This window comes from Typopeltis vanoorti, chromosome 19 (genome assembly GCF_054136105.1).
Source record: "Typopeltis vanoorti isolate ZY-2024b chromosome 19, IOZ_Tvanoo_1.0, whole genome shotgun sequence".
NCBI classification, from domain to species: domain Eukaryota; kingdom Metazoa; phylum Arthropoda; class Arachnida; order Uropygi; family Thelyphonidae; genus Typopeltis; species Typopeltis vanoorti.
In genome coordinates, this window is record NC_143567.1 from 95086994 (window position 1) to 95108020 (window position 21027).

The 21027-nt window shown below is 36.6% G+C and overlaps 1 protein-coding gene across 1 annotated transcript in view; it reads right to left on the minus strand.

Moving 5' to 3' along the window:
- The window catches only part of LOC150096366 (serine/threonine-protein phosphatase 2B catalytic subunit 2-like), a 308592-nt gene that overhangs the window by 259181 nt on the left and 28384 nt on the right, over positions 1 to 21027 (minus strand). The gene's annotated exons all lie outside the window — the stretch shown is intronic.

Consider the following 21027-nt stretch of genomic DNA (forward strand, 5'->3'; position numbering starts at 1 on the left):
TGGTTCCATCCTCTTAATTCAATGTGGTCTTATAGTCACAATTGCAGGGATGATTGGAGAGCAATCCCAGACAGAGAAGGCCAACTCAAGGCAGTTAACTCAAATAAGGCTAACCACCTAGGTATCAGTCATCTTTGCGCTTTAGTTTCAATTGGTCTTTTTTGGTGTTCATCTATATGAGATTGGTGAAAAAGGAAAACTGATAGCTTTGGCTATATGATGATATAAAAGAGCTGAGGCCTTTCTCTATCTCTTATATAATCTATCTCTCTGTCTTTTCTTTCTCCTAATACTGTTACTCTCTTGCACCCCTATAATAACTACTCTAGGCCTGATGAGCATCCCTTTTCATCTCAGTAAAGGTCGAAACCAGTCTGGGTAGTGACCCTTCCCATAATGCATAGAATTATACATGTCCGTAAGGATAGGTGCTTTGCATTATGGGATACTAAGGCAAGTGATGTGAAGTCATTAGGTCTCTATATACAAGTTGCACAGTCATGAAATTACTTCACGTGCAAACTTTGTTTGCTTACACTTGGATAAAGGATTAAACCAAGAATATAATTTCTTGGCATATTTAATTTACATGATTATCAGGTTTGCTTTTTTGTGTACTTTTTTTTACATATTTGCTGGCTGATCTGCAGAACTGCTTACTGCAGTAATCTCAAAATGGAGAATATACCAGCTACATAGTTAATTACAATGCATCAGGCATGCCCACAGAGGGGTATCATCTGCACTGTATGTAACAATGTTAAGAATTATTTTATCTCAAACACCCTTCTTTCCTCAAAAATAAATAAATAAATAAATAAAAACCTCAGTTCTCATCCCTTCATGATACTAATTATGACTTTACAAGGAAGGGGAGGGACTCTGGAAAGTTCTGATAAATACCTAGAACAAAAATGATATTAAAGCAACTGATATAACCACATAAAAGAACATGTTACCTTCATAACTCTGCTACTAGTATGTTCTTTCTTGTGGTTATATCAATTGCTTTAATATAGTTTTTGTTCTAGGTGTTTATCAGAACTTTCAAGACCTCCCTTGTATAACCAACCACTCTTATTTCCCAAGTTCTTTTTCATAATTTCAATAATTAATTTTTATTTCATGTTCCAATCCTCCTTTTCCTCCAATATCCACTTCATTCCATGTCTCATGCTACAAAGAATCGGAAAAAAAATTATAACATGCAATTTTTTTGTCAGGTTGTAGTATATTTTTCTTCCAAATAAAAATCACATTTAAGGAAAACATTTCAATTTAAAAAAAAAAAATTGACCCTTCTCTATCTCTCTCACAATGCAATAAATTAAATCAAATTATTTTCATTTGCAGTTAACTGTTTCTCATTTGCTTAGCTAGGTTATAAAAAAAAAAGTTAATGTCTGAGAAGGTGTACTGGATTTTAATAATAAATTGTAGGTAAGGATTCATAAGTATTTTGATGTAGACAGTGCTTTTATGAATTCTGTGTTACATCATTATATCATTCACTAATATTTATAATTTAAAATGTCAAAGAAACTGTATATAAAAAAAGTCATTAATTATTAAAATGAAAGGTGATTAAAGGTTCCAAGTGACATTTGTGTCTTCTATTACAAATATACACTTCAATGCTCAAAATAATGTCTAAAAAACAGAAGATAAGCATTATTCTGCTGTACTTTGTATAACTGACTACTTTAAATTAGCTGTGATTCAAAGAAATATGAAAGATATATATCAATCAAAAAATTTCATTCATCACATAGGTTTAATTTCAGACAAGTGCAATTTTCAATGCATTCCTTTATTCATTCTAGTCAATTTCTCCAAATAGTCAGTCGTTACTCAGGATACAAATATCTTGGTGCAAAAAAAAAAAAAAGCAGCTTCCCTAAACAGTCAAGTATAGTATTAGTAAGAACAAAGTGAAACTGTGCCAAAAGAGATGTATGCTGAGGTATCACATTACAAAAATGTTTTACCAAGTGGCTTTTGTTGTAAGAATGAAGACGCAATGGGGATAAGGTTAGATTGCAAGTCAAAAGGGGGCATATGGGCAGAAAATAATCTTTGTAAATGCTTTAGCTGCATAATGTCATATTTACTAGAAAGATATCTACTAAATATCTTTATAGTTATCAAGTATATAAAAAAAAGGTATTTAAAAAATCACTTCTAACCCTGTTAAAACGAAACTATATGATCAAAAGTACCACCATGCATAGAATTTCCACATTATTTGCTATCCAACTACAAATCATTTGGTTAATACAAACTTCCTGCAAACATTATGCATTTAAAAATTCAGATGAAACCAAGAAACAGAAACTGAGAAAGTAAACTGCCATTTATTTCATTAAATTAAGTAATATGATACTGCAGAATTTCAAATACAGGATTTGTGACATTCAAAATGTTTTTAATGTTACAAATGCATTATTGCAAGCTGCATGAAGGTACATTTTGCTGTATTTTCATGTTATATTTTAATAAGAAAAATAACATCTTCATTTCAAAATACTGTTTGCAATTTCCACTATAATAGCCAATAGAAACTTGTCTATTGTTGTTGTAAATATTTACTGCTAGTACACATGAAATTTCTTTCTTCTTTAAAATTAAAATCTAAATTATGGTATTGAACAAATACACATAAATGAAATGTACACAATGGCATAATGAAAACATTCATACCTACAGGATGATTGTGACAAAAATATTTATCTATATTATTTGTATTCTTTTATATACACACACACACATATATATATACAGGGTGTTCGGGATAAATTTGACATATTTATAATTAATTATATTTTTCCGTAAGTTACATGTATTAACACACACTTCTCTTCATTTAAAAGTTTGGACCCTTCTTCATTCATATACAAGATGTCAGAAAGGATGGATAGCTGGAACCCACCTGAATCATGGAAGAGAATAACTTGTATCATGATGATTCGTGCCCGCCATCAAAATAAGGATATTACGACTGCTGCCCAATGCTCCCTGAATACAGTAAAAACAATCAGGCATGAACTAGAGACTTGCAATGGTGACTACGAGGATGTAGCAAGAAGAAAGATCCCTAGCAGACGATCTGATTGCGTTCGTACAGCAGAATTCTCGCAAATCTGCAGGAACAGGTGTTGAAGAACCCTGGCATTGGAATTCGGGCTTTGTTCGTGGAGTTGCTAACTGTAGTCAAGCCCTGGATAACAAGGGTAGCCAATGGTAGGCCGTATGTATGGCAGCAGGATTCGGCCCCTTGCCACACCTCTGGGAAAAGTCAAAAATGGTTGTCTGAAAATTTCTACGACTTCACCAGTCCAAATGTTTGGCCTCCAAACTCCCCAGACCTTAACCCCATGGATTATTTTGTATGGGGCGCAGTTGAAAAAGACACCAATCGCACTTCCAGTAATACAAAAGCCCAGTTAATGGATAAAATTAAAACAGTTTTTGCGGCCCTTCCCAGGGAGACTGTAGCATCAGCTTGTTCGAGGTTCCGAAGCAGAATTGAAGCTGTGATCGATGCTAATGGTGGTTATTTTGAGTAAATCTTGTTGATAGTATTGTAATTAACTCTGCCTGTAATGTTTTTTTGTCAATTCATTAAATTTAATAGATACAAAGAAGATTTTCTTTTTCCTTACGAAACTGTCAAATTTATCCCGAACACCCTGTATATATATATATATATATTTCAAACAGCTTTTCCCAGATATTATCAATAATTTAAGCAGTGCACTTTAAGTTTCTAATGTTATAGTGTTATGTGACTGGGGGAGTGCCAACAAGTCATTATTATATATGGCATGAATAAAGAAGAGAACCAGGATAAAGAAGAAAACTTATTCAAGGGTTTAGGCAAACAAAGATATAATGGACAGTGTACAGATGCGAGTCCAGGAAAATGGAAAGCAGAGTAAGAATATGGAAATGTAAAACAGGAGCAAGATGATCAGGAACAAAATATATATAAAGATGGATAGCAGTGAAATAAAGGAGAGGAGGTATGTATGAGCTCCGGAGAACTTTTTCGGGGAGTATTGTTTCCTCATCTTAAGATGAGGAAACAATACTCCGCCCTGGGAGTACGCTCCCCCTTACCCCACCATCTTTCTTAAAGCAATCAAACAATCAAGATAAATTTATGTTGAGTCTCAGGTCTGGGTTAATTCTGAGGGGTGGAAATAGGGGAAAATAGTTCCACTGCATAAAGGAGGCTCCAAGACTGCTGTTGTAAATTACCAACCGATCAGCATATCAGGAGTCGTTGTCAAGGTTTTTGAGAAAGTAGTCAAGAGAAAAATACAGGAATGGATAGATGAAAATAGGATACTGTATGGGGTACAGCATGGTTTTGTGAAGGGTAAATCATGCCTCACTAACTTGCTTAGGTTTTATCAGTGACAGCTGAACTGGATAAAGGTAATGGGTATACAGTGATACTGCTGGACCTTGCTAAGGCCTTTGACAGGATACCACACGGAATTCTAATCAGTAAAATGCAGCATATGGGGACGGATATAGGATGGGTGAGATGGATAGGAGGGTGGTTGACGGAGAGATATCAGAGAGTGGTTTATTCAGGAGTAGAGTCCAAAAGACTGCCTGTGACTAGTGGTGTGCCACAAGGATCTGTTCTTAGACCACTGCTGTTTAATTTGTTCATTAATGATATAGGAAAGGATCTGAGAGGAACAGTTCATTTGTTCGCAGATGATGCAAAGTTGGGTAGGGCAATAGTGAACGCAGATGATGTCAAAATTTTGCAGGATGATTTGGATAGATTGGAGGTCTGGGCTAAGGAGAATGGATGTCAGTTTAATGTGGCAAAAGATTAGCAGCAGTTTACTACATTGGTGGAACTGTACTTCAGGAAATTGATGAGGCAAGGGATTTAGGAGTGTTGGTGGATAAGGAGTTAAAGTTTAGGGGGGCACATTGCAAAAATGGCCAAATCAGCTTATCAAATCACTTGGTTACTGAAGAATGCTTTGACGAGCAGAGACAAGCAAGTTATTGTTCCTCTGTATCGAGCCTTGATAAGACCCCATCTTGACTACTGTGCCCAGATTTGGTCACCTAGGTTTCTTCTTGATGGAGAGCAGGTTGAGAGGATCCAGAGGCGAGTGACCAAGATGATAGCAGGTCTGTGGAATGAACCTTATGAGAACAGGTTGAGGATTTGTGGGTTGCAGAAATTGGTTGATAGGTGGAGGAGGGGAGATATGATTGAGACATTCAAATTACTGAAGGGTTTCTATAAGATTAATTCAGAAGATATTTTTGACAACAGGGCTGGTGGTGGGAGGACTAGGGGACATCCATGGAAGCTGGTTAAGAGTGTGATTAGTAAGGGTGTTAGAGCTGGGTTCTTTACTTTTAGAGTGCTGAATGAGTTGAATAAGCTGCCAGAGTCTGTAGTGGGTGCTGTGACAGTGAATGAGTTTAAGGCAAAGTATGATAGATACTGTGTGGATGTTGAGTAGTTGTTTAGACCCTCGATGAGTCTAAGGACTACTTGGAGTTGCCCATAATAATAATAATAATAATAATAATAATAATAATAATAATAATAAATAGATGAAAGGATCATTGTAATTTTGTTTTTATTGAAATGGAACAAAAATATTTTTAAAAATATTAAATAAATTGAAGAAAAATGAATTTTAATAAAATCCTTGGAGTTGCATATCATTGACAAGTCCTTCGTAATTGGGAATATAAGATGATGTTGCAACTCGTAAACAATTGTCGAAATGTTCATCCTTTAGTCACAATCTGTATTTAGATTTTATGATGTTCATGGTGGAAAAAAATGACTTGCACAAGTATGTTGATCCAAAAAAATGTTATCTTGTATACACAACTTTTTATAACAGGAAATCTTTCTCTATCCACCAACCTCCAAATGTTTTCATCACCTTTAAATGACTTTAATGTGATATCATTCCTGAGATCTAAAATTTCCAGTTCTACTTCTGTTGTATTGTTAAAGTTTGTAATGAGTTCAGCAATTTCGATCACACTTAAGTCTGTAAAAGGGTTTAAAAAAAAAAATACCGTTGGCTCAATGGTGTTGAACTGCTGAAACCTCTTGTCAAATTCTTCCTGAAGTACTTTAAGTGATTTAACAAACAATTCAAGGCCAAACTATCTGTTGTCAATCATTTTCTTCAGATTTGGGAAATGATTGAGAGATTTCCAATTCAAATGATATATCCACAAAGTCAGCTTTTCTTTGAATGATCTGATCGAACTTATTATCATCACAATGCATTTATTCTTTCCTTGGAGTTCCAAGTTTAGAGAATTTAATTATTCTATGATATCCATAAGGAAACCCAAATACATTAACTAAAAAGGATTCCTTAACAGCTCATAGTTCTGTACTTTGGAAATGAGAAATTCTTTTTTCTCTTCAATTGAACTCACAAACTCAGCGAACTTCAGAATGAAGAATAAGATCTCTTAGTTACATTGTCAGTACTCTCAATGAAAGACTTAAAGAGGTGGTGCTGTAGACAAGAGGATCTACTTGAGTTTATTATTTTTAGAACTGTCTTCATAATGTGACCAAAGGAGAGAACTTTATCACACAATGCTTCTTGATGAATAATGCAATGGTATGACATAAAGATCAGAAATGATTTGACCTCCCTGAAAAGAGCAATAAATCTTTGGAAGTACCCACCATTGCTGCCAACTTGCTTAGAGGGAAATCTATTGTTTTGTTGCACTGTTTAAATATAATAAATTTAGTTTAATCCTTTATCCAAGTGTGAGCAAACAAAATTTGCACCTGAAAGAATCTTCAGGACTGGGATAAGGTGGTACAACACCGGGAAACTCGTTACAATGGTGGAGCAAGCTAACATAACTCCTATCTCAGTATCTTCCATAATGCAAAACACATCTCCTTGTGGATATGTATAATGTTATGCATTAAGGGAAGGGCCACTACCCAGACCAGTTTCGACCTTTATTGAGATCTCTTCAGTGGGAGCCAGGCACAAGTGGAGATACCAGGCAGAAGCATTAGCAAGGTCATCTCTACCTATAGGAGTTGCCAAACGGTGTGCCACCTTTTTATTAAATTACTCTGGATTTAGAGAAAGATGTTGAACGTTTATTTTTCACTTGGTTAGACTATAATAAATTTAGTAAATTTCCATTACTGTTGTTTGACCATTTATTTATTTAGTATCCAAACACAAGTGGTACAACATGATTTACAACAAATTAGGATACATTACAATGAGATCAGCTTAGATTTGGTAGGTGAATTATACAGGGAATAATAATTAAATATGAAAAATAAGGAAACTATACATAACTTATATACAATAAATATGGTCATATGTTCCTCCAGTATCTTGCACAATCAACTGCTCTTTCTGAGAAGGATATAAGGTCCTCTTTTGTGCAAAGTGATGGAAGAAAGGGACAAGAAAGGAGGTGTTCCATGGACTGGTTACGTCTGGGCCAGTGAGGTAGCACCATTTGACGAGGTTTTGTTTGCAGCGTCCTATTGTTCGAAGTCTGTTGAGGTTTTTTCAAGTATTCCAGTCCAAGTGGGCACCACGTGGAAGATGTTCGGCTGTTGGAATACCAGTATTATTTTCAGGATATAGTGCAAGCCATTGTTGAAGTCTTGTCTCTGGGAGGTTTTTAAGTGTTCAACAGTTGCCAGGAAGCTATGTTGGAGTCTTAGTCTTTGGGACACTGCGGTCAGGCCAAATAGTGGGTGGCATTCATCATTCATTTGTCTGCTTCTTTCATCAGCTGAGAATGCAGATCTTCAAATTGAAGGGGGTGCAACACCCAGCCAAAGTATACAGGTCTTTCAGTGATGTTGGTTTCAGGTATCCTGTAATTAAGTAGCAGTTTTCATTCAATGCTGGATCAAGTTTTTCAGCATGGCAGGATCTGGACCATACTGGGCAGCCATATTCAGCAGAAGAATAGCAAAGGGCCAAGGCAGAAGATCTCAATGTGCTAGGGTCTGCACCCCATTTGGAGGAGGTAAGCTTTCTTAGTATATTGTTTCTTGCATTCACTTTTGCCTTTGTTTTTTCTGTGTGTGTTTTATATGAGAGGGTTCAATCGAGAGTCACACCGAGGTAGATTGGGTTCCAGGAATGTTCTATATTAGAGCCTTCCCAAGAAATCTGTAGCTTCCTTATTGTTAAGGTGGAAAAGGCCAGTCTGGGTTTTCAAGGAGTTTGATTTTAGTTGATTGCTGGTATAGTATGTGGTTAGACTATTTAAGGCAAGTGATAGAGTAGCTATGGTAAGATTATCAGCATAGATAAAATTTCTAGTTCCTGGAAAGATGGGGAGATCATTGATGTAGATGTTGAAAAGTAATGGTGATAACACACTTCCCTGAGGAAGGCCATTTTTTTGGAGGTGCCAGCAGCTCTTCCTACTCCCCAGGTCCACATAAAAGCATCTGTTTTCCAAAGAGTGACTGGATCAGGAGGACAAGGCGATAGTCTCTAGTTATTCTGTATATTTTATTTCTGAGTGTGAGATGGTTTATGGTATCATATGCTGCAGTTAGGCCTACAAAGACTGCTCCTGTGGCTAGTTTTTGCTCATAACCATTTTCTATATATTGAGTGAGGTTGAGAATTTGTGATGTGCAGGTTTTGCCTGGTCTAAAACCAGCCTGCTCAGCAATAAGATGGCGTTTGATTAGGGGTTGTAGCCTATTCAAAATTAATTGTTCATAGAGTTTAAAGAGCTTGCTGAGTAGTGATATAGGTCTGTAATTTTTTTCTTCTGTTGGAGTTTTCTCTGGTTTCAGACAGGCCACCACTTTGGCATGCCTCCAGATAGTTGGTATCCTTAGGGTTCTGAGGCAAGTGTTGTATAGGTTTAATAACCACTCTTCAGTCCTGGTTCCAAAATGTTTAATCTGTTCATTACAGACATCATCAAGGCCTGCAGATTTTCTAGGTTTTAATAGGTTTATGACAGCGTTGAGTTCAGTGATAGTGAAATCTGAGTTAAGCACATTTTGTTCCTCACTTGGGGTTCAAGTATCTTATTTTTTGTGTGCTTTTTAGGGAATTTTCCTTTCAGCAGCAGCTGGTAAGCAATTTGATTAGCTGTTAGCTGCAGATGCTCATATGGCTTAGTGAAATCCTTCCTAATTCTGTTGATAAAGTTCCATGACTTTCTGCTACTATGGTTTATATCAAGGACGTCTATTTCTTTTTTTTTTCCCATGAGGAACGCCTTTCCTCTGCTATCTTGGAGCATAATTTTTCTCCTGCTTGGATAGTCTCTTCTGAGAAGGGGTTGGTGTTGTAAAGTTGTAAGTAATCAGCATACTGGGCTTGTATGTCACCGGAAAGGCCTGGAATGTAGTTTATGTGACATCCTCGGGGGATGTGTTTGGTGGAGATTTTCCTCAGTATTTTTATGAATTCAGGATACTCTTGAGGGTTTGGAGGGACTTGTTCTATGGTCCATGAAACCCTTGCAATTAGCTTTTTGGAAATTAAATCATCGTCTATAAGGAACTGTGTTAGGCATAATTGACTAACACAGTCCATCTGCCACTGTTGGGTTAAATTGAAGCATTATAGGTCTATGTTAAGTATGTGGAATGGGATTTAAAACCTTTTTAACACAAATGTTGGATATTTTTGAGCTAACAAATATGAGGTCAGGGTTATAGCCTCGCTTCCATCTGCCACTGTTGAAAGATGCAGGGAGTTTAGGATTATGTATCAGGTTTAGAGAAAAGTTTTCAGACCATTTTCCAACAAGTTCTCCGTCTTCGTTGGATTTTGTGTAACCCCAGTTAACACTATGGCTGTTAAAGCCACCTAATATAACATTAGTCATGTATGCATTATTATTGAGGAGGATGTCAGGGAAGGAAAAAGCTTCTTCTGGTGGTTTATAAACTGAGGTGATTGAGATATTTTTAAATGTGATTGTAACAATCTCAATGTTTCTGTTGTTCGTTGAGTCAATGGATGATGGGATCAAGTTTTCTTTTGTAAATATTGCACTACCATTTTATCGTGGGGTATTTCTTTGATGAGTTTCATGCCATGGATGTAAGGTCTTGCAGCACCTTCTCCTCTGTGAGTTTCTTGCAGGCAGAGCACATCGCAGTCATTATCTCTACAATTCATGGACAATAATTTTAACAGCTCCCCCCTAACAGAAAAGTCCTCATATAAATTTACCAAAAAATCTGGGAGAAAGTCATTTTAAGATCTAATTAATATTTGTTTCCTCTCTTTTCCCAACACAGATGGCATACATTTAAGACTTTAGTTCCTTGTGATGTCCATTATAATTTTTTTAAACTAGTCCCACTATTATACCAAACTGTTCTTGTTTTGCATACTGTGGCAAACTGTTTTTGAGCTCTGGAGATGGATATAATACCAGCAAAATATCAGCAAATAAGTTAATAAATATTATTTTCTTATTATTCTTTGTAGTCATCAATACCATGAAAATAAATAACAAGATCTAGACAAAACTCTTAATAGAAAGAAATATCAAATTAGGAGTAACAACAAAAACCAAGAAAGAACAAAAAGGTTCAGATCAAATAGATAATTACATCTATATCTACAGTTGGAGTCAAAAAATGATGAAAGAGCAAAGTCAGGAGTAATGGTTTTTATTCATAAATCAATTTTAAAAAATATCACGCATTACAAAGACTGGAGTGAGAGAATTCTAGAACTAAGATTACAAATGAGTCATGGCTTCCCGACTGTTATTGGTATCTATGTCCCAGAGGAAGACAACAATGCCCTTTATTCCAATGTGCAAAAAATAAGATAAAATAAATCCAAATATTTATCTATTAATAATGGGATACTTCAATACCAGAGTAGGGAATGTTCCACTTAATGCAAATATAGAAACAAATGGTGAAACAACACACAAGAGAAATGGATGGAGACTTAGGGATCTTATTCAGATATAATAACTTTTACTAATAATTTTTTTCATGCATATTGACTGCCATAAATTCACTTGGGAAACAAGAACCTAAAAAGTATAATACTAGAGCTTGTGTGGCTCTAGTATTATACTTTTTGGATGGTCTAGCACTCCTCAGTGCTAGATTAACTCTAGCACCTAAATCTAGGATTGCTAGAATTAACTAAATCTAGCACTCCTCAGTACTAGACTGCCCAAAGAAAGAGTATTGTCAGTTCGAGTCTAGTCACTGACTGGAGGAACTTTTTCAACCAGTTCCTGAGTTAGTTGATCTCTACCACAGGTAAATGCCCCCCCCCCCCTGGAAACTCGGGTTTTTCATCACGTAAACTCGAGAAAATTGACCATAGAACCCACACCATTTCAGGCATTAAAAATATTGTGTCAGGGACCACGAGATGGCTTTACTGTGTGCTGATTAAATTAGTGATATCCTTGGGCCAGCTATCTCTGATTGGCTACCAGTGGAGATTGAACTGTCCACTCAGTCTCCAAAAGTTAGATAGGTCTAAAACAACCTCACCTACTCCCTATAAGGAAATAAAAGGCATTAACTGATTTTTTTTTTTAGACTATATAATAGCTAATTGGAAAACAGTTAATATAATACTAGAGAGCCAGGTATTCAGAAGTGCAGAAATAGAATCTGATCATTATCTATTACAAGGAAAATTAAGAATGTCCCCTATCTTGCAGGTATTCTTAATTTTCCTTAAATTTAACTAAATCAATGCAAAGAGAAATTCCCCAGAAATCATTTAGGATTCAATCCTTCGACGATAGTATTAATTACCTTTATTTGCAAAGAATAAATGAAAAACTAGAGCAAATAAAAAAATGATGATAGAGAGAGATAGAATAAGATAATTTAAAAAACATTAATAAATGCAAAATTAATAACGGAAAACTCACATACAAGATTATTTAATAGTATAATTTTCGCCTGTGTGTCACAAGCATCTTCAGTACATTTTAAGCTCAAATTAAACAATAACTGATAATTCCAAAAATTTTTTTGGAATTGTCAGTTATTGTGTGCAAATCCCAGTCATTGAGCAAACAGACAACTTGAGGAGGATTAAAATGTCTCTGACAGATTTCTCACTGATGTGGCAACCAATAACTAGTCCACGTTCAAAATCACTGAGCTCCCTTGACCTACCTATTCTGCTCGTACTTCTTATCATTGAACAACACACAGCTCCGTGCTACCTTATACCGGTTAGTGAGGTTACAGTGACCTCTAGATGTCAGTTTACAAATTACAGAGGGGTGTCCATATACTTTTGATCAGATAGGGTATATATACAGGGTATCCCATAAGTCCTAAAATAGTTCAATAATTCATAAAAATTGGTATATTAGAGTGCAGTTTGCACGAAAGTGAATCGCGAGGGGAACTTTTTTTTGGCAGGGAGAAAAAATTTACTTTAAATTTTCACCGATAGGGGGTGCAGTACCATATGCCTCATTTGCAAATACATGCAAATGAGTGTGCTATAAAATGCAGGGTGTACTGCTGGCAGCTCGTAATGAATGCGTGCAAATCCCAGTCATTGAGCGAACAGAATTATTTTTGTGAAAAGAAAAATTTGCTTACATTGGTGGATAAGCCATTGTTAGTGAAGTTGTTTTCTTTAAGTGGGGAATCGGTAGCAGAAGTTTTACGAAAGTTTCAAATGAAAAAAAGAATGAAAGGTTGAGGTCCTGTCACTCCTGCCAGACTACGGTTTCTAATATGACATTTCGAGGAAACTGGAAATTTGTCAGATTGCCCTCGCACTGGAAGACCAGTGTTATCTGAAGCCTGTAACAGCATTGTGGAATTGCAGATGAATGTCCAGTGGCACAATCAACAAGCAGTGCACGGATAGCTGCAAAAATCACAGGCAGAGCGAAAACATCATTATTCTGCATTCTTCATAGAGTGTTAAACTTGTATCTATACAAGCTGCAATCTCTTCACAAGCTATTACCAAGTGATACCACTAAGAGATAGGAATTTGCAACATCGGCTTTGACAAAAGTCACAGAAGATCCATAATGGCTGTACATCTTTTGGACAGACTAAGTGCATTTTTTGCTGCATCAGACAGTTAATATGCATAACTGTAGAATTTGGGTGCAGGACAATCCACACGCTTACACAGAGGAGCCGTTACATTGCTGCGATTCACTGCATCCGTCATTGTCAGTCCCTTTTTCTTTGAAGAGTCATGTGCAACAAGGGGCTGGAAGACATGCTCAGTAAATGTACAGCACTACTTGCAACTGCTACACAAAAATGTGGTACCATGCTTGCGGAAAAAATGTTCTTCACAGAGTCATGTTCATGCAGGACAGGGCATCACCTCGTATTGCATCTTCAGTTTCTTATCAGCACATTTGATGAAGAACAACTCATCAGCCATAACTGCAACTCCGAAGGGCTCCCTCGGTCCCCGAACTTGACACCAGTAGATGTTTGGTTGTGGGGCTATTTAAAGTCCTGAGTGTACCTGAGCAGCCCATCTTCCTTAACGGATTTAAAAGATGCCATTGGCTGCAAAGTTGCTTGCATCCAGATGGATATGCTCCACGCTTTTGTAAATGGTGTTCTCACCTGCTTGCAGAATGTAACTGCTTTTACCGGCAGACACGTTGAACAATTACTGTAGTGATATGTAACGGGTTTCCTGTATATTAATAAATAAGTTTTCAATGCTATTCTGACTGTTGGCACAGCTTTCGCCCTCTATCCATGAAAATTTGAACTAAACGTTTTCTCCCTGAAAAAAAAAAAAAAAAAAAAAAAAAAAAAAAAAAAAAAAAAAAAATCCCCTCCTTCCGATTCACTTACATGCAAACAGCAGTCTAATATACCAATTTTTCTGATTTTTATGAATTATTGAAATATTTTGAGGCTTATGGGACAGCCTGTATATGTGGTGTGTGTGTGTGTGTGTGTGTGTGTGTGTGTGTGTGTGTATACTCTATAATATAAAATGATAATTTTTTTTGTAACGTTTTTTGTCAAGTTATTTGAAACTCAGGGGCTAGCCTGAGTGTCGAGTCTTCAAAATTCGAGTCATCAGAATTCAAGTAGAATTGGACTATCAGTCCGGAACTCGGGGGAGGGGGGGGACCCTTTCGAGTCTTCAAAATTCGACTCATCGGAATTCAAGGAGAACTGGCCTACCAGTCCAAAACTCGGGGAGGATCCCCTTTCGAGTCTTCAAAATTTGAGTCATCTGAATTCAAGGAGAACTGGCTTACCAATCCGCAACTCCAGGGGGTTGGGCGCTGCAGGTGCCTCCCCTTTCGAGTCATCAGAATTCAAGGAGAACCGGCGTATCAGTCCGGAACATGGGGGGGCGCCGTAGGCACCAGGGGGGGAATAGCCCCCTTAGTATATATATATATATATATATAAAGACAATAAGTGTAACTGTGAAAACTACACAGGAACAGGTCTCTAAATAATAGTTATAAGTTATATGCAATAATAGTAACTTCAAAACTTAAATCATGTGTAGAAGATAAACTTTGTGAAGTTTATCTTTTACATATGAAGATAAAAGATTGTTAATTCAACACAGAAACTTAAACATAGCATTTGTAGATCACCAGAAAGCCTTTGAAAGTCTTAACAAACTGTGGGCCATACTCAAGAATCTAAAAAACCAAATATCTGTAAGAATAGATGAAAACGTTACAGAATGGAAATCAATAAACAGAGGAGTTCGTCATGGATGTCCAGTGCACCACCACTCTTATTTAATATCTATATAATGAGTTTTGTTTTGTAAAATTTTAAAAACAGCATTTAAAACTGGATCATGGAACTACACTTTTTTTTTTTTTTTTAACAGATGAACAGATAATTCGTTCCAAAAATCAATATAATCCTTAAACATAACTGCTAAAGAATTTGGAATGCAAATATCAGCAAGCAAAATAAAAATCATGGCTATTAAAAGGACTATCACAAAGTAAAATCATGATTGAAAATAAAATTTTAGAACAAATTAATTGCTTCAACTACCTTTGATGTGCTATCTATGCAAAATGAAGCTGCCATGATACCACAATTTCAAACTTTTTAAAAATAACAGGAATGATCAATAGTATTTTCAAATACTAACCAAGTTCAAAAGCATACAAGAATAAGAGTTTATTCTTGTATGCTTGAAAGAGTTGAAAGGTTGAAAGAATGAGATATTTAGTAGGATGCTGTTCTGGTCCAGTGAATATGGAAAGAATAAAAATTTATAGACAAATCAGCTTAGTGAACAAGAGATCGTTATGGGTGATTTTTATTATGGTAAAACTGACTGGAATGGAGAAATAGCAATCAGGGAATAAGAAGAATGAATTTTTGAGTTAAAGGACAACTATTGTAGGCAATATGTAACAGAGAGCACAAGAGGGTTGAAAATCTTAGATCTGATCAAATCTTCAGAGAATGATTTTTTGAATGGAGTGTCTAAATCTTTCTTCAATTGGTGAGAAAGAAACCACAAGGTGATCACCTGGGTGGTAGCCAGTCATATAAGAATTTCTGTGAGGAAAGAATATGTGTGTGAATTATGGAGAAAACTGGAAACTATATGGAGAAATGAGTTGGATGAAAAGGAGAAGATTCTGCTTGGGGACTAATCAAGAGATATTTAACATCAGCAATATCTGAGTGCATTCCGAGAGCAAAATGGCTAAATAAGGCAGGAGGAAAATGTAAGAATGATGGGATTAAACACGAAACCTAGAAGAAGAAACTGCGGAAGCAATACAAGATAAATCTTCATCATCATTGCATATCAAAGATATAGGCCTACCATGGCCTGTTCCGGCCTTAGAAGTCATCGTTGCATCGTTTAAGAAGACATCATGGGTTTTTTTTTCCTAATGGCTTGTACTTTAAGGGTTGTTTTGGTAATCTTTCTATTTTCATTCTTAGAACGTGTTCCATCCATTTTATGTTTATATTTTTTAATTTTTTCTATTACTGATCTTGGTTTAATTCTTTCATAATTTCTGTTTCTTTTGTGATCAAATAGAGTATACTTTGCAAATTTTCTCATAAACTTCATTTCTGCTTTTATTAATCTATGTTTGTCTTTTTGTTTTATTGTCCAGATTTCACTTCCATACAATAAGACTGGTAGGGCTAATGCATTGTATACTTTTAGTCCAGTTTGTTTTTGAACTAGGTTTGGTTTAAATATAGAGTTAATTACGCCTGTTATTTTTAAATATTTTGCAATTTTTATTTATATCTTTTTCACATGTGATCATATGAAAATCCTAGGTAGTTAAATGAATTCATCTGTTCTAAGATCTTGTTATCTATTACTATCTTAGTTTTTTCTGGATCTTGTCCTTTAAAGGCCATAGTTTTTGATTTTTCTGTTGATATTATTATTACAGGCAACTCCAGGGAGTCCTTAGACTCATTGAGGGAGGCCCCCAAATCATGTTCATCACAACTATTCGACATTCACACAGTATCTATCATACCTTGCCTTAAACTCATTCACTGTCACAGCACCCACTACAGACTCTGGCAGCCTATTCCACTCATTCAGCACTCTAAAAGTAAAGAACCCAGCTCTAACACCCTTACTAACCACACTCTTGCCCAGCTTCCATGGATGTCCCCTAGTCCTCACACCACCAGCCCTGTTGTCAAAAATATCTTCTGAATTAATCTTATAGAAACCCTTCAGTAATTTGAATGTCTCAATCATATCTCCCCTCCTCCACCTATCAACCAATTTCTGCAACCCACAAATCCTCAACCTGTTCTCATAAGGTTCATTCCACAGACCTGCTATCATCTTGGTCACTCGCCTCTGGATCCTCTCAACCTGCTCCCCATCAAGAAGAAACCTAGGTGACCAAATCTGGGCACAGTAGTCAAGATGGGGTCTTATCAAGGCTCGATACAGAGGAACAATAACTTGCTTGTCTCTGCTCGTCAAAGTATTCTTCAGTAACCAAGTGATTTGATAAGCTGATTTGGCCATTTTTGCAATGTGCCCCCCTAAACTTTAACTCCTTATCCACCAACACTCCTAAATCCCTTGCCTCATCAATTTCCTGAAGTACAATTCCACCAATGTAGTAAACTGCTGCTAATCTTTTGCCACATTAAACTGACATCCATTCTCCTTAGCCCAGACCTCCAATCTATCCAAATCATCCTGCAAAATTTTGACATCATCTGCATTCACTATTGCCCTACCCATCTTTGCATCAACTGCGAACAAATGAACTGTTCCTCTCAGATCCTTTCCTATATCATTAATGAACAAATTAAACAGCAGTGGTCTAAGAACAGATCCTTGTGGCACACCACTAGTCACAGGCAGTCTTTTGGACTCTACTCCTGAATAAACCACTCTCTGATATCTCTCCGTCAACCACCCTCCTATCCATCTCACCCATCCTATATCCGTCCCCATATGTTGCATTTTACTGATTAGAATTCCATGTGGTATCCTGTCAAAGGCCTTAGCAAGGTCCAGTAGAATCGCTGTAAACCCATTACCCTTATCCAGTTCAGCCGTCACTGTGTTATAATACATGAGCAAGTTACTGAGGCATGACCTACTCTTCACACAACCATGCTGTCCCCAATACAGTATCCCATTTTCATCTATCCAATCTTGTATTTTCCTCTTGACTATTTTCTCCAAGACCTTGATAAAGATTCCTGTTATGCTGATTGGCCAGTAATTTTCAACAGCAGCCTTGGAACCACCTTCATGCAGCGGAACTATTTTCCCTTCTTTCCACCCCCTTGGGACTGACCCGAGGTTATTTGATCCGAGGCTAAAATTAAACAAAATGGTCAAGGGCACTGACAATTCTTTAGCCGCTTCACGTACGACACGAACTGGTATACCATCCAATCCCCCGGATGTATTGGCATTGAGGTTCTGCAATTTACCTCTACTTCAGTCATCACAATTCCAGTATAAGCTGTTGGTTCTTCCATTCCTGCAATGTCACCACCTGGATGATATACTCTTGCAAAGTGCTCGCTCAGTAATTCCACTATATTTACTGATTCGGTTACCTTCCTACCCTCAGCATTTTTTTAAATCATTCTGCCATGAACATTATTCCTTTTACTTGCAACATATTGAAAAACTGTTTGGGATTCTCTTTAGCCTGCATGGCCAATATTCTTTCATAATTCGCTTTTGCTTTTCTTACCACCCATGTTACCTTTCTGGCCTGAGCTTTATACTGTTCCTGCACCTGCAGGTCACCTTTCTCCTTAAATTCCCTCCACAATTGTTTCTTTTTTTGCAGCTCACGCTTAATGGTGTTATTCATCCATTTAACCCCTACTTGATTTATTATTCGGACTCTTGGTATACAGTCAACCATTGCCTCCTGCAAAATTATCCCTACAAAAGGGTAATGAAGTCATTCTACTAAGGAGAGTGGATGCTAACTGGTACGAAGGAAAGATTGATAATAAGCAAGGTATATTTCCTGTCTCATATGTAGAGGTGCAGAAGGAACCAGGAGAAGGTATGCCAGATTCAAATGCAAATTGGAAAAATGAGGATCAGTCTAATGGATCCACATCATGTCATCAAACCAAGAAACCAGTCCATCATCACACAGATGCTCTCCCTGACACAAAGAAACTACCTAGGTACCAAGCTCTATATGCATATAATCCACAAAATAAGGATGAGCTAAAAGTTGCAGAGGGTGACATTGTTCTAGTAGAAAAGATATGTGATGATGGATGGTATATTGGAACCTGTGTAAGGACAGGGCTATTTGGAACTTTTCCAGGAAACTATGTGGAAAAACTGATAGGAATCAAAGATAACTGGACCTCCATATGTGTAGAATCAACACAGCTACTTATGCCTTCAATTGGTCCTTCTCGGGATGTACTATCAGCATGAATCGAATGAATGACCTAGTACTTAAGATTTAGTTATATCTGCACCATTTTAAAAATTGAGACACGAAATCTTCAAAATGCTATGAAGGGCTGAGTTTGGTAAATGTAAGTCATATTAAAACCCCAAGTTTTCAAGGTATTTTACAGGCTCTTAACTTCCCAGAGCACAAGAAAGAAACTGTTTTTGCAGTGAGAACAAAACCCATTATTCCCCCCCCCCCAGCTGACAATACATGGCTATAGCAAAATCACTTAGGCCATTCAGAAGCATGGCATATCATAGAGTATATTTCTTCTGAAGAAGGGGGGGGGGACTGAAACACAATGACTTTTCTGTGCCAAATAAATATTATATTATATAAATGTATTTTGTAATTTAGTGTATAAATAGGTGACATGCCAGGGCAGAGTTTGTTATAATTTAGATAATGCAATACCAAAGGTTCACTCTCTAAGTTGTCTGGTCATTTTTGAAATTGTCAACATATTTATGGATAAATAATGGATTTCTATAACAACAATAATAATATTATACAATAGCAATAAAAGCCGGAATTGCCGGCTTGGTTGGCCAAGTGTGTAGCATATCCGCTCTCCAGCCAAAAGATGGGTTCGAATCCCACCGTGGACATGGATGTTTGTGATTGTCTGTGAAAATACTAGTGGTGGTGGTGGTTGGCAGTAGATGGCATTGGTGTAGTTGTGGTTCGTTGTAGTTGGTGGATTTGAGTGGTGGGGACAGAGTTGTAGAGTAGGTGCCCTCCCTCAATGAGTCTTTGGACTCCCTGGAGGTGTGACGTAATAATAATAATAAAGTTATCATATTCCAATAAAGTTATCATATTCCAGTATTCAAACACTTCTTAACCACCTCCCCATTGTTACACCTGATATCTTGAGAATATAGTATTCTCAGTTATCATGGTGTAACATGAAAAATAAATAATATAAATAAAAGCCCCTGCATAAAAAGGATAATTTAATTAATAAAATATTCTTGCATCCAGTATAAATTGAGTAAAATGGTCTATTGTTTAGTTAAGATAACAAAAGAAAAGAATGTATTAAGATGTATTATGACTAAACAAGGAATTTGTATTAAATAAGTAGCTAACTAAGAATTAATATAGTAATGCGATTAAGAATGAAAGAGTTAAGTGCATAAGTATAAAAGAATGAGTCATGAAATACGCTATGTAAGAGGCTACAGATTAAGCATTAAGTAGAATTCTGAGAAAAGGTTTAAAAGGGGGTTAAGATAGAGGCTAACAAGAGAAATAACGGAATATCGCTTAGGGCCTATACCCGGATAGAAACTTCGTTACGAGTTGCCGATCAAAATGCTACCCAATTGGTAGACAGACGGAAAACAAGTAGGAGGCGGGAGAAAGAAGTAAGAAAGGGTGCCGTTAGGGAAGCAGCTATAAAAGGGTTGGTAAACCCCCCCCCTCGAGGCTTTTTTCGAAGAGTAGGCTCTTTTGGTTTTTGGGGAAGACGTTTAGATAGTCAAGGAGGCTTGAGGCCTTTTTGCCTTTTGTCAGAGGAGAAGAAACGTTTGGATAGTCGAGGTGGTTTTAGTTTGGTTTTCTAGTGGATTTCACGGTGTTCCTGAGTGGAGAGATATGGCTTATATCCTCATGCCACAACAAGGAATCGAAGGTGAGCGGGGAAAGCTATTCCCATATTCCTATGTAGAAAGCGAAATATGCCATAGAGTCATAGGAAACTGTGAAGATATAGATGTCCTCGTTTCGGATAGTACAGCCGACCGCGCAGATGTTTATATAGCCCTGAATTGCAAGAAGTTATGTAAGCAAGTTCGTTCAGTAGAAGATAAAGGCCCGTAAGTGAAGCTAAAGAAAGGTATTGTAAATCTTATGTTAACTAGAAGTTGTTTGTGATAGGTACCATTGTCATAATACGGAACTGTTAAAGTGATTAGGGAGAAATTATAATAGGACTTTAGAATTTGATAGAGAGTGTTAAAAGTAAGCTAGCTGGTGTTGATAATTTGTGAATAATTAATTATCCTAAGAATCTTGAGTACCTACTATATTGTAAAAGGAAAGTTAATGACATAGTTGTGTGTTAATGAAGTAAATGGTTTTATTAAT